This window comes from Panthera uncia, chromosome B1 (genome assembly GCF_023721935.1).
Source record: "Panthera uncia isolate 11264 chromosome B1, Puncia_PCG_1.0, whole genome shotgun sequence".
Lineage (NCBI taxonomy): Eukaryota > Metazoa > Chordata > Mammalia > Carnivora > Felidae > Panthera > Panthera uncia.
In genome coordinates this window covers 101118794-101131278 of record NC_064811.1, presented here as the reverse complement: position 1 = coordinate 101131278, position 12485 = coordinate 101118794, and the positions used below count along the sequence as shown (strand labels likewise).

General features: G+C 36.5%; 1 long non-coding RNA gene across 2 annotated transcripts in view; it reads right to left on the bottom strand.

Annotated features, from left to right (window-relative positions):
• LOC125923089 (uncharacterized) overlaps positions 1 to 12485 on the bottom strand; it is a 95113-nt gene that overhangs the window by 36619 nt on the left and 46009 nt on the right. The window contains exon 2 of one of the 2 annotated variants that reach the window (XR_007457889.1): positions 7397 to 7493. The exons of the other annotated variant lie outside the window; for it this stretch is intronic. This is a non-coding gene — a long non-coding RNA (uncharacterized LOC125923089). The remainder of the gene's footprint in view (positions 1 to 7396; positions 7494 to 12485) is intronic. 2 annotated transcript variants of the gene reach the window in all.

Genomic DNA, 12485 nt, shown 5'->3' with positions numbered 1-12485 from the left:
CATTTAAAAAAAAGAGGGCTACCATCCTGTTTAAATTGCAACTTCCCCAAACACTGCTGCTTTATTTTTCTCCATAGCACTTACCATCCTCAACATATATTTTATTTATTTATTTATTTATTTTTAAATTTTTTTAAATGTTTATTTATTTTTGACAGAGAGAGAGAGAGACAGGGCATGAGTGGGGACGGGCAGAGAGAGAGGAAGACACAGAATCTGAAACAGGCTCCAGGCTCTGAGCTGTTAGCTCAGAGCCCGCAGGGCTCGAACTCACAGACTGCGAGATCATGACCTGAGCTGAAGTCGGACGCTCAACCGACCGAGCCACCCAGGCGCCCCTCAACATATATATTTTAATAATTTATGTGTTTATTGTCTCTGTCCCCCACCAGAGTGTAAGCTCAATGTGAGCAGAGATTTTTGTTGGTTTTGTTCACTGCTATATAACTGGCACCCAAAACAATGCCTTGATCATAGATAGAAATCACGAAAAATTTGTAGAAAGAATTGATGGATTCTACGATAGCTGGCATTGGAGTTCTGCCACAGGGTTTTCCCAACACATAGTTTGCCTTTTCTTTATTATGCAAGTTGTGTACTATTGAATTTTTTCCCTTATAGCTTCTCCCTGATCTCCAGGTATTTTGTATCTTCTGCAAATTTACTCCCATCCTCTTATCAGATGTAACTACACCTCTTCTATATTTTTCAAGTGATAGCACTTCTCCTTTTATAAAAATAGAAAATTAAAATATCCATAAAACGACTTGGGAGTCTCTAAAAATGTCTTTTTCTACCTTCATTCATAATATAATATTATTTTCAATAAAGTTTCCATGTGTTTTACAAATTATCTTATTTTTCTCCCTTTTTAAAATTTTTCCTTTATTCATTCATCCTGAATGAGATGATAAAGTGCTCTGGAGAAAGACAAGCAGAGAAAGGGGGATGGTTGGGGGGCATGTGTGGGGCAGATGAGAACAGTTTTAGCTAGAATGAAAACCTACATCCAATGGAATTTTTTGTTACTTCCAGTGAGCTTAAATGAGGAATAATATAAAGGTGAGAAGAAATCACATGATGATAAAAATTTTGAGAGAGAACTCTTTGAGGTACAGTGTTGAAATGGACTTTAGTTCAAATGAATCATCTAACAAGTGTCTATAAGATGGCAAGTGGTTCTCAGCTCTGGCGTGCATATGGTCATCTGGAGAGCTTATAAAAACTACTACTGGGGGGGGGGTGTCTGGGTGGCTCAGTCGGTTGAGCGTCCAACTTCAACTCAGGTCATGATCTCACAGCTTGTGAGTTTGAGCCCTGTGTCGGGCTCTGTTCTGACAGCTCAGAGCCTGAACCTGCTTCAGATTCTGTGTCTCCCTCTCTCTCTGCCCTCCCCAACTCATGCTCTGTCTCTCTCTGTCTCTTAAAAATGAATAAATGTTAAAAAAAATAAAAAAAAATACTACTTCGTATTTAATTAAAATAAAATCAAAACGTCTGAGGGCCTGGTAATTAATATTTTTAAAACTCTCCAGGTGATTCTAGTATATAGTCAGGGCTGAGAACCACTGAATGATTCAAAGCAATGTTGACATATTATGGTCAGGAGATAGAGATGATATATACTACAGAATTATGAGTACATTTATGTACTTTTTCTAGATCATTACCCTTTGCAACAATTTAATTCTCTCTGAGGCCCTAACAGCAAAGATAGCACCCAAAAGATGTGCTTTCTCTTTATAGCAGAACGATAATTTTGGAGATATTAAAATTTTTTTATAATTTTTTAAATGTTTTTATTTTTGAGAGAGAGAGAGAGACAGAGGCAGAGTGCGAGTAAGGAAGGGGCAGAGAGAGAAAGAGAGAGGGAGACACAAAATGTGAACCAGGCTCCAGGCTTTGAGCTGTCAGCACAGAGCCTGACACAGGGCTCAAACTCACAAATGGTGAGATCATAACCTCAGCCAAAGTCAGATGCTTAACCAACTGAGCCATGCAGGCACCCCAAATTTGGCACCCCAATTTTTTTTTAATGTTTACGTATTTTTTAGAGAGAGAGAGACAGAGCTTGAGTCAGGGAGGGGAGAGAAGGAGGCACAGAATCTGAAGCAGGTTCCAGGTTCTGAGTTGTCAGCACAGAGCCTAAGGCGGGGCTCCAACTGCAAGATCATGACCTGAAAAGAAGTTGGACATTTAACCGATTGAGTCACCTAGACTCCTCTTGGAGATATTTTAAATAGGATTAATCATTTGTTTAAAAGAGGAATAATAGATTATGTAATAATCCTATAAAAAGATTCAACACAGCAGTAAGAAAATGATAGTAGTTACATGCCTGAATCTCAGAAACACAATTTTAACAAAAGATGCTAAACACAAAATACAGATTTTATGATTCCATTTATATAAAGCTCCAAAACAAGCAAAACTAATAGTATTAGAAAGTCATTGGTGGTAATCCTTGGAGAGGAGAATGAAACAGTACCTGAGAGAGAATATAAAGGGGGACTTCTAGGGTACTAATAATGTTATATTTCTTGTCCCAGGGGGAGGTATTTATTGAGTTGTACACTTATGATTTATACCATTTTCTCTACGTATGTCATAATTCAATAAAATTAAAATTCAATTATTAAAAATAATTGATAGAAAAGGTCTTTTAGAAAAATTCTGTCACATTAACAATACATGGCACTTATAGAAATAAAAAAACTTGCAGAAGGCTATGGAGAGAGAAACAGTTGGCTAAGTGATAACAGGGAGGGAGGGAAAGAGGGAGGGAGGAAGGAAGGAAGGAAGGAAGGAAGGCAGTTAGGGAGGAAGGAGAAACAGCACTTGCCACAAAAGAAGACTCTAGGTTGTGGTACCTCAGTCAAAAATCACATTTTAAAAATTATGTTTTTAGATTGGCTCTGATTATGTTACAATCTTCCTATTAGGTTGAAAGATTTCAATTTGGAGAAGAAAAGTTTGTGTTGCTGTGTTTTTCCTCTATAATCTTAATTCAAGCAATATCCCAAATATAACTTACAAAAGAAGAGAGAGAAGAGAAGAGAAAAGAGAAGACAAAACAGTAAATATCCTTGGTCAGTGGTCAGGTTTTCCCAGAAGTAGAGCCTAAATCAAGGATTGTGGTACAAGTGGCTTACTAAGGAAATGCTCCCAGAGAAACTAGGAAATGAGTGTGGAAGGCAGGGTTGGGAAGGGGGAAATCCAGGCCTGGGGGTAAATTCAAGTGAAGTCTCAGATCCTACCTGATCCTGCAAGGTGCCCTGCAGCCTAAGTTACACCAGAGTTGTTAGTTCTGCCTAGAGACACAGGAACTGGGCTCTTGTATTCCACAATTACTCTTTTTGTCTTAGAACTTCAGAACAGAGGTGAGGCTGCTCCAGTGCCCAATGGCCATCCTCTGAGTGTCCCAAGTTGGAGCTACCATCAAAGCACACAGATAGGATGCATACATAGAGCTGATGGAAAGGATCCAAGGGTATCTGGGCAGGCACCAACTCTGTCTACTACAGTAAGAGTAATTTTTTTTTTCTTTTAGAAGTTTATTTTCTAAGGTAAGAAAAAGGGTTAGGGCAAGGATTAATTTTATTATTAAAACAGAGGCAGTTTTAAGAATGTTGGGATGTATTTGTTCATATATAATTATATAGAATTATGTTATATTTATTAGGTATATATTTTATATAGGTTGTTCCCTTTTAGGGGCCACAATTTAATTTTAAGGGCCCACTTAACCTAAAGGAGCCCAGTTTTGGAGAGAAATGTATTTGTAGCACAAAGAGTGAGTTGTCTAGGGCAAGAATATGATACCAATGATGTGCACCCCAAGTCCTGAACACCATGAGGAACCACTGCCCTTCATTTTCACCCCCTACCCAAGGGCAGCCATCATTCCCATGCTGCAAACAGAAGATATTTTCCCTGAGAAAATAAGATATTCATATTCTTAGAATATAGGGCAGTTGATGAATTCCAAGCTTCTAGTAAGCCTCCCTTTAGTTGTTTGTTGTTTGTTTGGTTTTTTTGTTTGTTTGTTTGTTTAGACTTGGAACCAACCATTTCTTGGAGGGTCTTTTAGGAGAAATGCCATTGTGAATGAAATTAAAACATTTATATATATTGATAGATAAATTGATCTTACAAAGAGAAAATTGTTTGGAGCTGGTCATTCTGAAGAGAGTGGAGAAGGGAACAGTGTGGCCAGAATGGAAACAAAATCATCCACAAAATGGTGGGTGGGGAAGTGTTGTCTGGCAGAGTTTCTCCAGTATGCTAAGTCACTGATGAGGGGAGAACCAAATAGCATTAGAATTCAAAGTAGCAATGTCATGCTTCAATGTGTGTTCTAAAGATATTATGGTGGGATCAAAACCTGTTGAATGACTTGTGTTGTGACCATGAGCAGTATATTCTTGGTGGGTCAAAGGGAAAATTTATTATTTGCCTATATTATTAGTGCCTCTTCCTTTCCCAACAGAAGATTTTTGCTGAGGTTGCCCTTTAAAAAATATACCCTTTAAAGGAGAGGACATGCTGCCACCTATTGAAACAATGCAAATATATACCAGACACCCAAATTCTAAAATGTCAGTCAGGACCTTGTCACCACACACCTAGAGAAAAGCAAATGGTATAAATTCTAAAAGATTTTCTCAGCTCTTTCAGTCCTGGACTTACAAAAATCTTCATTACTGAGATCATTTTTAAAAGGAGCTTCAGGACCAGGAAACCCATTTCTCTTTGGAGCTACAGAACTCAGTGTGAACAAAAATGGGAGTGTTTGAAACCTGCTCTGGGACCATTAGCTGCTGTCCTGCTTACACACGAACATCTGAGAGACCTTTCAGCATCCTTAAATAGGCAGAATCCATGGCCACTAGATCCTGGTAAAGTAACATTAATGTAGCTGGGGTCCTTTTTAGGAGTCCTTAACCAGGATACTGTTAACCTTTATTCTTTGCTGAGGATGAAGCTAGAAACACTGCAGATTTCTTCACCTGTGAAATAGTTGTAAAATTCAAGCATCTCTAACACCATAGAATTCTCACAAAGATAAAAGGAAATGAGGCATGGAAAAGTGTCTTGTAAAGTGTTTACACATTTGACAATGTAGGAGCTTGTCTCAGACTTATTTTGGCATAATTATAGCAGCAATTAGCTTGTGCTGAATTCCCATTTACCACATCCTGCTTAAGGAATTTCTCTCATGACAAAGAGAGCAAATGGGGAACTCTCTTCCACAACCTTGGACTCATTGAACTGTATTTTAACACACAGTTTCCTAATAAATAAAAAAAAAATACTCCTAGTGGTTGCAGCACTTTAATTAAACACATCAATTAAATAATCCATTTTTTTAGCTGCTTCTGATCATGTCTTCTCCCTCCAAAAGTTTACCATCATTTTCTGCAAAATGCAACTCTCTTCAATATAGTCCCAATGTTTTAGCCAATTCTGTATTATTTACCTTCTTTAATTTCCCATTTCTGCTCTTCTCATCAGGTCTAGACTAATAATGGCTCAGATATTCTGGCCTCTGTTGCTTCTATGTGTAATGCTAAAACGTCTTTCTCCTTGTTGAGGAGAAACAACCAAACCAATGAAAAATGAAAACCCTTTGTTTTTGTCTGTCTGGCATCTATTTTGCCTCCTCTGGTTAGAGACCCTCTTTTTCTTTGAGAATCCCTCCTTGACCAACTCTTAGTCGTTGGGGTCAATTGGGGCTGGTCTCACCGCCCCCTGAGCTCTAGGGGTGGGATCATAACATAGCCAGAGCATGGAGAAACCTTTCTGTGACTTTTGTTGTAATTATGCAGAAGGAAATGTTCTTCTCCTACAGGGGTTTAAACTGATGGAATTGAGGCTGGGGCTGCCAGTGGCCATCTTTGCTACTCTTTGGGGAGTGCTTTCTGAGCACAGAGAAGCAGAGTGAGAGATAGGGAAATAGATTGTGCCTGAAGGTTCACCACTAAACTTAATTATGTGAGCCAATAAATCTACTTTATATTTAATCTAGTTTCAGTTGTATATCTGTCACTATGACTGGAAGAGCTTTAAATTAACAGACTCCTCAATCCCAGAACTGTACATTGCTTTAAAAATAACTTTGATAAAAGAAAGATAGTATCCTGTTCTTTGCCAAACCCCTAGTTAAATGAAACTGAGGTGTGAAACTCTCTGTAGCAGTACTCTCTCTGGCTAACCATCCGTGGAAAACAAGATTGTAGAATCCCCTCTCTCACCTTCCAAAAATAAGCCTGGTTCGGTTATGAAGGCTACCAGTCAGGTTAGAATATTAGCTCTTGACAGCAGGATGGCCACTTGCTGCTTACAGAGCCAGATGTGGAGTCAATCCCCACTCCCAAACTCATACATACCTTGTAGTAAAGGCTACATCACCATGGAAACAGCAGAAAGGGCCATGACCATGTAGAATAGATACACCAAACAAAAGGTTCTAAAATCCCACAACTATTTCCACTGTTTACATTTCTTTTGACAGTCCAGAAACACCACCTTGCCAAGCACTGATCAACACCAAATTAGAACAAATAGCATCTGGGGTCATACTCTTCATTTTTTTTTCTCATCTGGAATCCACTGTGGTTCCATAGAGCTAGGAAGTCTATTTGGGCTAGACTGAATATTATTTTTCTCTATTCACTTCTGCAAGAGTGAGAAGGGCCATGGCCACTACATCTGCTGTTTCATTCAGAGGTTTATTCTAAGTATTTTAAAAATAAAATAATGAAATAAAATAAGCAATAATGTATCACTATTTCCTATTTACCATGTTAACCCATAATCTGGCACTAATTGTCAAAGGACTAGTTTTTATTATTGATATCACAATAAACAAGTGGCAAAAGGCTAGAGAAAAGAGAAGAATTTGCTCCTGTAATCCTCAGAACCTCTTTAAGTGACTCACCTGAGAAAACCAAAGCTCCACATGAAAACTGCTAAAGATGTAGGCCCTTCCAGACTCTGGTTATCAAAATTATAGTTTTATTAGGTTTATTTATTCAATGAACATTTATTGAGCACAATGTGCCAGACATTGTAATAGACATTAAGGACACACCCTAAAGAATTTAAGTCTGGTGGGAGAGACATATAATTAAATTCACACTTTCAGTACAATATGGCACATTCTGTGATAGGTGAATGTATAAAATACAGTGGGAAAGCTCTGGTTCTGGTAATGGCAGAGTGGTTTTTACTTAGCCAATTCTCCCTTGGACAACAGTGATAAACTTTGCATAAAATATGAAAAACCACTATTTATAGTTTATTGAAAATGAAGAGGCAAAAAATGAAGAGGTTTGGCTCTTGAAAAAAGGAAACTACACTAAATTAGAGCTATATGTATAACATGACTTTTTACCTTGAGAGCTCCTCCAATCCATGAGGTGTGGCACAACCAGAACTCAATCAGAAGGCTTTATCCTATTGATTTGAAGTGTCAGATGAGAGTGGAGTAGCTGAAAATTGAGGGAAGGAAGACTGAGAAGGAAGGAGCCACAAATAAAAAGCCTCTAAATCTGCCCATAAACTGCCTCAAATCCTTGGATGGTCTCAGAACTGTGGATGCATAGAGAACACTTCAAGGAGTCCAGTGACAGCAATATGTAGAAGGCTGAGCAGAGATTTCAGCCTTCAATGGAGGTAAAGTTGGCGTATGATTCCCACCAAGTTAGAGAGATTTGGTAAACACTTTGGCCTTTCTATTAAAAGGCTATGCCTTAGCAGTAAAGACTATATTAAAAGACAACAGATTCACCCCACACTAAACTAAAAGACACTCAATGAAATGTAAAAATCAAGCCTCCGTAAATGCAGGTGATGAGCCAGTAATTTAAATGCCTGTTATAATAAATATCAACACTCTCTACAGAAAGACAGCAGACTGCAGAATCTCTACAATGTATCATACATAATATCAACATTAAAATGTTAGTAGACACGCAAAAACAGGAAAATGTGACCCATAGTCAAGAGAAAAAGTACTGAAGAGAAATACATCCCAGGATAATCCATTAGAAGACAAAAACCTAAAGCAACTATTATAAATGTGTTTAAAGACTGAGAGGAAAAATGGGCATAATGAATGAACAGGTTAGAATTTCAGTAGAAACATAGAAGCTATACAAGCAATGGAAACTGTAAAACCAAAAAGTATAATATAAGAAGTAAAAAATTTACTGGATGGGATTAACAGGTTAAAAAGCAAAACTTGTTGACAAATATTTGAACTTATCTCACTTGAAGAACATGGAGAAAGAAAATTGAAGGATGAACAGAACCTTGGGGACATATGAAACAATATCGATTGGTGTAATATGTGAAATTGGAAGTCCCAGAAGGAGAGAAGAAAGATAATTAAGCAGAAAAAAATCTATAGAAATAGTTGCCAAAACTTATCTAAATTGGGTAAAAAACATTAATTTACAAACCTAAGAAGCTTGGAGGACCTCAAGCAGTATAAACGTAAAGAAAACCACATCTGCACACCACAGTCAAACTGCTAAAATCAAAGATAGAGTGAAATTTTTGAAAGCATTGGTGGGCATGGCAGGGGAGTGTATGGGTATTATATACAGGGAATGACAATAAGAATAAAGTCTGATTCTCATCAGGAACAATGAAAGAAGACTATGAAGAAAACATTCTTAACACGCTTCAAAAAATAGCAACCCAGAATTCTATATTTAGTAAAAATATCCTTCAAAAATGAAGGCAAAATAAAGGCATTTCTAAAAGTCTATAAAAGTCCTACAAGAACTATTAAAAGTTCTTCAAACTAAAGGAAATGCCAGCAGATGGTAACTCAAATACAGAGGAAGGAATAAAGACCTTTGGAAATGGCAGATGTGTGGGTAAATATAAAATAGTATTTTTTCCTTCTTGTTATTTCTTTCAAAGACAAATATCTGTTCAATGTCAAAAATTATAACATTTTATTGTAGAAATTATAAAAAATACATGGCAACAGCATGCAATATGGTGTATAGTAAATTTAGTTACATGGTTTCAGAATCCTTAAATTTAACACAAAATGGTACAATATTAACTCTACAAAGACTATGATAAGTTAAGGATATATGCTGTAATCTTAGTGACAGCTAAAAAGGATTAAAAAGGAATAGTTAAAACTTAGGGAAATTATAATGGGATAGTAAAAATATTTAATTAACCTTAAAAAAGCAAGGAAGAAGGAACACAAGAAAAAAACAGATGGTACAAAGAGAAACATGTAGGAAAATGATAGACTTAAATACATATGTAACTAATTACACCAAATGAAAATGGACCAAATTCTCTATTTATTTTTTCTATTTATTTATGTTTTTTTTAATATGAAATTTATTGTCAAATGGTTTCCATACAACACCCAGTGCTCATCCCAACAGGTGCCCTCCTCAATAAATTCTCTATTTAAAAGCAGAGACTGAGGGGCACCTGGGTGGCTCAGTTGGCTAAGCGTCCGACTTCAACTCAGGTCATGATCTCATGGTTTGTGGGTTCAAGCTCTGCGTTGAGATCTGTGCTGACAGCTCAGAGCCTGGAGCCCACTTCGGATTCTGTGTCTCCCTCTCTCTCTGCCCTTCCCCTGCTTGCACTCTGTCTCTCTCTCAAAGATAAATAAACGTTAAAAAAATTTTTTTTAAAGCAGAGATTGCATAAAACAATAAGACAAAACTATATGCTTCTTTACAAGAGAGATACAGTAAATAAAAGCAGATAGATTCAAAATAAAGGAATGGAAAACATTTTGTGATAAAACAATAACAAACTGTTGGGCCTATGTTAATATCAGACAAAATTCATTTAAAAACAAGTATTACTGGGGAGCCGGGTTGGCTCAGTCGGTTGAGCGTCCGACTTCAGCTCAGGTCATAGTCTCACAGTTCATGAGTTTGAGCCCCGCATCAGGCTCTGTGTGGACAACTCGGAGCCTGGAGCCTGCTTCAGATTCTGTGTCTCCCTCTCTCACTCTCTCTCTCTCTCTCTGCCCCTCCCCAGCTTGCACTCTGTCTCTCCTTCTCTCAAAAATAAATAAACATTAAAAAAATAATAATAAAGAAAGACAAGTATTACCAGTGAATGATAAAAAGATCACTTAATCAAGAAGAAATAAAAATTATAAATATGTAAGCATCTAAATATAGAACTTCAAAATAAATGAAGCAAATACTGACAAAACTAAAGAAACAAACAGACATATCCACAGTTATCATGGGAGATTTTAAGACACCTCTTTTAATTGATAGAACACTGATTATATATAGAATATTTGAACAACACTATCAACCAACGTGATCTGATTACTATCATGGAACACCAACAAGTTCAAGTAAAAAGTACACATTGTTTCTAAGTGTGCATGGAACAGTTAGCAAGACAGGTCCTATGCTTAGCCAAATAAATCTCAATAAATTTCAAAATCTTTATTTATATGTTTATGCTTATGTATTTACATTTATATATTTATATATATATTTTTAACCACAATGAAATTAAATTAGAAGGTATTACTACTTAGATATCCAAATAAGCCCTAAATATTTGGAAATTAAGAAACAGACTTCTGAATAACTCATGAATCAGAGAAGACATCATAACAAGTATCAGAAAATATTTTTACTTAATAATAACACAACAAATAAAAATTGTGGGATGTAGTTAAAGCGGTGTGTGGAAGGAAATTTTTAGTATTATATACTTATATTAGAAAATAAAAAGTCTAAAATAAATTAATATTCCACTTTAAGAACTAGAAAAAGAGGAGAAAAATAAACCTAAAGTAAGTAGAAGGAAAAAATAATTTAAAGAAGAGTAGAAATCAATGAAATAGGAAACAGACAAATAAAGAAAATTAAGAAAAGCCAAAATTTCTTCCTTGAAAAGATTAATAAAATTGACAAATCCCTAGCAAGGCTGATGAACAAAAAAGAAAATGTAGATAGCCAATATGAATAAAAGAAGAGACATTACTACAGCTTCTACAGACATTATGATAGCAAATGAATATTATTTTTAAAACTTTGTATAAATAAATTTTAAAAATGAGATGAAATGGAAAAATCCCTTAAGATATAAATTTACCAAAATGGACACAAGGAGCAATAGAATATCTGAAGAGCTCTGTATCTATTAAAGAAATAGAATTCATAATGAAAACATAACTCACAAAGAACATTCCAGACCCAGCTGGCTTCTCTAGTGAATTCTATTATTTATGCAAGAAATTATGTCAAGTTTATACAAACTCTTTCAGAAAACAGAGAATGAGGAAATACTTCCAAACTCATTTTACGAGGCCAGCTTAATTTTGATACCAAAACCTGAGAGAAATCTTTTGAGAAAAATCACAGACCAATCTCCTTCATAAGCACAGATACAAAAATGCTTAAAAATTGACATTTTTATCCAGAAAGACAAAAAAGTTTATTACATCTTGACCACCTATAATTCATGCAAAGAATGAGAGGACTACTTAATGAACAAAAATCAATGTGATCCACCATATTCATAGAATAAAAGAGAAAAAGTAAATTATTACTTCAATGGATGCAGAAAAAGCATTTAATAAAATTTAGTAACTATTTAAGATTTAACAGCAACAAAAATCTCTGGAAACTAAAATAGAAAAAATTGAGAGGCCCTCTGTCGGCTGCCTGGGTGGAGTGGCACTACTCCAGAAACGGGCATGGGGAGCAGGATCCTTTAAGAAATCGGGGTTTGAATCCCAGCGGAGTGCCTGGAGGCACAGGAGACTGATGGGCGGAACAAACTGGCCCACTCACACCAGCGCTGTGAAGACAGCTAAACAGAGTGGTTTAGGACACCTGGGAGGAGAGACTGGGGTTTCACCATTTTTCTTCCCATCACTAACAAGGTGGGGCTTCAGGGAATGGACAAGGGGTTCATAGTGGAGATGGGACCTGCCTACAACAAACCATGTGCTTCTGTGCCTGGTAATTGAGGATCTAACAGAGCAATATTGACACTAACCGGACCAGACAGCCCCTCCTCCAGAGCAGGGCAGCCACTGGTTCCAAGACACTATCAGATATCTGTGTATTCATCCAGCATATATATTTTTTTTCTTTTTTTTCTTCCTGTTATTTCTTCCCTTCTTTAGTCTGGTTATTCTGGTTGTTTGTTTGTTTAAGCAGACATTTTAAATCTATTCTTTTTACACCTCTTCTATATCACCTTCTTTATTTTCCTCTGCTTCTCTCAATCTCTCTCTCTCTGGATTAAGTTGTATAGTTTCTCTGCCTGGTCATTTTTTTTTTTTCTTTTCTTTTTCCCCACTGCTGTCATTTCTCTCCTTGTATGGGATAAGGCTTCTTCCACCACCAACCCCCCTCTTTAAAAACTTTTTCAAGGGTTACTTATTTCAGTGAACAAATCAAAGCACACCTGGTGGAAGATCCAAACCACCACTACAAATAGGGAAATAAAGC